The sequence below is a fragment of the Thunnus maccoyii genome, chromosome 8 (genome assembly GCF_910596095.1).
Source record: "Thunnus maccoyii chromosome 8, fThuMac1.1, whole genome shotgun sequence".
NCBI lineage: Eukaryota > Metazoa > Chordata > Actinopteri > Scombriformes > Scombridae > Thunnus > Thunnus maccoyii.
In genome coordinates, this window is record NC_056540.1 from 25220688 (window position 1) to 25226330 (window position 5643).

Genomic DNA, 5643 nt, shown 5'->3' on the forward strand with positions numbered 1-5643 from the left:
TTAAGGTACACATGTCATACTTCAGAATGATGTCACTCAGGGCCTGTTAAATACATGAGTAACACACACACACACAAACAACACAAAGCATGTATACAAGTACACAAGTAAACTAGTACACACATTGACACCTGAGACTTCCTGTTGTTGCCATAGACAGATGAGCCGGAGGTACAACAATGACCAGCAGAGACGAGGAGGGAAAACAATGTCACTGAGCTGCAGCTACAACCTGTAGTGACAGATAAGACGCAGCTACAGTATCTGTTTTCACCTGCACGCGAGCAGACAGTCATTCAGCTGCTGCCACTCACACAAACACAAAGCGATGTGAATGAATGGCGGCACGCTCGCCAGAAAAGACACACAGAAAAGGAGCAGCTGACTGTTCTGATTTCACTCTTTGAAGGGACTGCAGTCTCCTGAGGATGCAGAATTATAGTTTGAATTTTAACAATATTTTAAATCTGTGTCCCCCAATCATGGAAGGGTCATTATTTACTGTTTTCATTTTTAAAAAGTTGAAATATTCTGGGTTCCCCATTTCCTTTCATTCTGTCGGTCCACCACATTTTTCAAAACTGAAATATTTCAACAACTATTTGATGGATTGTCATGAAAGTTTCCACAGACATTCATGTTCCCCTGAAGATGAACCCTAATGACTTTGATGATCCTCTGACTTTTTCTTTAGCACCACCAGCAGGTTGACAATGTTGGTTTGTAGACAGAGAATCATATTCCCCTTAAGGATCAATTTAAACAACTTTTTATCTTGAATCCTCATTAAGTAAAAATTTCAATCTGTTCAAAATGACCAAATGTGACCAAGCCTCAGCTGCCTTTTGTGTTATGTAGCTACTTAGCAAATATTAGCACGCTAACACACTAAACTAAACCTGCTAACCATCAGCATGTTTTTTCTCATGTAAATAGTGTAAAATGTGGTGAACAGTGTGCAGCAGCAAAGAGAGCAACGTTTTGTTTAGGAGGAACATAATAGAGTGTAAATAAATCAAGATGATTTACTATGTTTGAAAAATAATTTGAAAAAAATCTGTTTTTTTTTTTTTAGTGAACCTCATCTGTACGAAACTGCTAAAATTTGTAAATAAAATGTGCTAATTCATTTCTTTGATGAAAATGAAGTGAATTTTAAATTCAAATCCAAGATTTTGTCTGTCAGTCCTGAACTGCAGGAGCTGAGGGATGTTACGAAAGAGACAAAACTCACACACACACTCACCCTCCACTGACCCAGAGCAAGGAGCTGAATTTGAATATCACACACATGCACACACATGCAAGAATGTACAGACAGAAATGCATGTACATACACAGAACCTGCACACTGACACACACACACTTGTTTGGAACTTCGCTTTCGCAATAAGCTGAATACCACTTGCTGTGCTGAGATTTCTAAAAAACACAGCCACCTCTAGCCCGGGCTGTGAGTGAGTGACTGTGTGTGTGTGTGTGTGTGTGTGTGTGTGTGTGTGCGTGTGCATGCCGACTGGCACACAAACTCAACCGGCCTCCAAGCAACTGCTATTGACCTGTGGTGGAAACTATTTGTGAATGAGACACTCAGTCCTAAGACAGACACACACACACACACACACATGCACACGCACGCACACACACACACAAAGACGAATGCCTCATACAGTTATGCATACACACACACATAAACAGACACACAAACACCTACACTGAGACACGGCTGCATGCACACACTTCAAAACACACACATGCATCCAAATGACGATGGTTCGTGTCGACCTTATTCTTTAAACGTACACATGCACGCACGCACGCACGCGCACACGCATGCACACACAGAAACCCTTGTCCTGAGACAGCCCTCTCAGCGGGGAACGGGACAATTTCGTTCTGTCAATAAAGGCTGCTTTGTGTCCTGACTATCTGCTAAACACACACACACAAACACACCTAATGACTGCTTTGTGTCCACATTTTAAGGCAAGGACGCACTCACACATCGACACATACAGAGACCAGCTGCTTTGTACCCTCATTATGTAGCTGTTGGGCTCAGGCTACTTGGGATTGCAAACACGGGCCAGGCAGATGTCCACTGGCCTAATAGTGCTGACGGCAGACACACACACACACATGGATGGATGTGTGTGTCCCTCCTGGACACTCTGTAAACTGAACATTTGGCCTCATACATCTAATAACCTGGTGTCAGGTAGGTTTTTCCATGGAAATACTTGTATCCTCTGTTTCACAGGAAGTGAGGCATTGTACATTTCCAGTTCAAACTGGTTTGCCTGAAGGAGGAGAATAAGCGACTGGGTAGTTAGAGGCAGCAGTGATACACAAAACACAAAATCCAACATATGGCAGGGAAGTACAGTTAAACAAGACAGAGAATCTACGCCATGCTAGCGGCTCTGTGATGCCGTTTTATGTAAATTTGACCACTGAACTCCGTGTACATTTGCCCCAAACAGTCAATGTACCAACAGTGCAGACTTCAGCTGTTGCTAGCTAGCAACCTATGCACCGATTGTGTTTGTGTGGAGTGTGACTGTGCTGTTTGTGTGACAGTTCAGCCAGATATTGCTGGCGATTGTCCATATTCTTCTTCTTGTCTCATGTGCAGAGCCAAACCAACAATGAACTCATCCTACTGACAAGTATTGTATGTGCATCCAAAGTCTGATATATCTTATTCCTCTGTGCTGTAGACCTCTTTTGTTGTCCAAAAACTATTAAAAACACATCAGTGAGCCACTCTGCTGCACCGGATGACATGTTCCTTTGCCACGGCTCCAAAGACTAATAACAGCGATCAGTCTCTGGAGAGTAGTTCCTTGTACGGCAGACGCCACAGACAAGGTTCAGTTTACAGAGCTTTGCCATCTTGTTGTGCCACAACCTCTTGACTTTGCACTACATTGTACATTGTAAATTTCTCAAAGAACTTCAGTACAAACTCAAGAGTTTGGCAAGTTGTTTTGGTGCTGCACATGAGATTTGTTGACAACAGGAAAAATATGGAAAATCGCTATTCTAGTCCTCCAGACGCTTCTACCTTTCTTATTATCTCTACGCATTCATGAAGTGGAGCAATAAAGCCTTGGAATATTTCATGGACGTGTCCTTGCCTCTATTCACTTGCCTAGAACCGGTACATCTCTGTTTTTGTATCCACTTGTATCTTAGCATTGACTTTATATGAAGTTTGTTTCGTATTCAGGGTGAACACACCTTACATGAAGCGGACATGGATTCACTTGAGGCAGCGTGAAATTTTAACTTAAGTGAATTTCGTGCTCATCTGTCCACTGTTTGGCTCCGGTTCATGAATGTGCGGAAACAAGAAAGAGAAGGAATTGGCTATCCTGCTAAATTTTAAGATCAGAGCATATTGTTTAGCTACCTACAGCTAATGTCTGTACATGTGGTATATTAGCTGTGTGGTGCAAATAAACACGGACTGTTTCAGAAATCAATTCTGCTCAAATTAAATGAGACAAACTCATGTTCAGTCTGATCTAAAATGATGTACTTATGATGTAATACTTTTCTTTAATAAAAATCACTTCAACGGTCCTTTTGTTTTATTTTCCTATCACATGTCATACGCTTGATGTTACTGCTCTTTTGTTGAACTCGATAGTGCTGGCTATACGTCAATGAGTCATACAGAACACAGAAGAATGAAGGCGGCACTGGAGGTAGCAAAACCAAGAATGAGACGCAGCATTGCGCATTAGGTGCACAAGAGCGTCAATAACAATCCTACACTTCTGGCCACTGCTGACGTTGATAATCATGTCTTTTTATGAGTCACGAGAGGCCAAAGAAGAACACAAAAAGGTCTGAAGAATGGGAAGGAAGCACAAAAGATTCAGCGTCTGTGTTGAGTCACTGCTCTGTTGTTTCTTCTTCCGGATGATGATGACTGAATGAGAATCTCTATTAAATCTGAGTCACTCTGATGCTTTTATGTGGCTTCTGGCTGTTTTTTTTCTTTTCTTTTTGGGCTGGACGGGAAACGATTTGATGTTGAACAAAGCGTCCTATTCTTTCCCCCGCAATGGCTGTGTAAAATGATCGACGTACTTCAGAATCAGTCAACGCCTACTCAGCATACATAGTTTTTCATGACACACTTTTAGCTGCTCGCCGCGTTTCAGTGGGTTTCATTGCAATGCAGCCATTCACCGTCTTATCCTCGCCATCATCTTCGCAACATATTTGCATGAAGACACAGTCACAGGATTCACTGAAGGAGGGAAGCTGAGGAAGCCAACCCACATGAGCATGTGGTTTTAACTAAACTAGACAAGACCCTGAAGAGAATTCTTGCATTAGAGAATTTCATGGCAGGGTGGGATGTGAAATACCAGAAATTGTCCAGATTCAGCCCACTGAGGCCGTCAGTTTAGGGGAAAATCCTGGGAATCGGAATGGGTGTGTTTCCTTAAAATTTGACTAACTACTGTTTTTTTTTCTGCACATGATGCAGCCAACTTGAAGGGTTTTGTGTTTGTGAAGGTCAGAGAAAGCAAACTTTTCTCTTCAAAACAGATGAGGAAGTTCATTTAAAGTTTGATAATTTGTTGTATAAAGCCACATATCACATATTCCTCCTCTCACAGTCATTTGATTTGCGCAACTCAGAGGCCAACAGTCACTTCCTCCATGCATTCACATTTCGGCCACCTACATAATGGGTTCACCCACAGCACCATGAATCCTACCAGAAGGCGCACTCGATGTATCACCTCCTAATTTCACTGAACATCACAACCGCCTCAGGCGAGACAAAACAAGGTGAAGTGAGATGGTAGGTAGTGAGGAGATGAGAACTCGATCCATCCAGGACAGCTGTCTCATGGAAGGTCACCATGGACCGCTGCTGGAGCCAGACGGAACCTGATGTGCTTTTCCTGAGATGCCTCCGGGAGCTGCGGCACGGACAGACTCAGTGATGAGGAGAGGACTACTTATCTGATGATGAGTTTATTTCACATCCTTACACGTTGTTTTTTTTCCCCATCTGATATGAGATTGTGATGATTTTTGGGTTTTGGTTTGTAGTTCAGTCCTGTTAATGTAATATACTTACAAAATCAATTAACATTTACTCCATCAAGTCAGTGGTTTATCTGCAAATATTCTTTTATCAGTTCAATAATTTAATAAGTGATCATAGCTCAATGTTTTTTTCTTCTCTGTTATTTATTAAAAAAATAAGAATGCCAGTACAATAATATTTACTTGGACAATAATGAAGAATAATGTTACTAATAGAAATATTAGACTTTAAATGCTCACCCATCCCATTAATCTGAATTATTTTTGCTTCAACCATTGCATTGTATTCTTCTTCTGATCAGAGAAAACATACTGTTGATCTATAATTAAAGAAAAAGAACTATTAGATAGTTTTAAGTGACGTGCATGCAGGTATTATAGGGTCATTTGATATTTTCAGGTGCTTGTGCTCAGTCTACATTGTGCATTCATGATTTGCAGATTAAGGTTTAGATGCTTTGAACCGCCTCATTCCATTCACGTGCTCAAGAATCGGAGGAAATTCACATCCTGAAGTCATCTTGTGTCATCAGGGATGAATGAATGACAGAGGATTTTATGAGC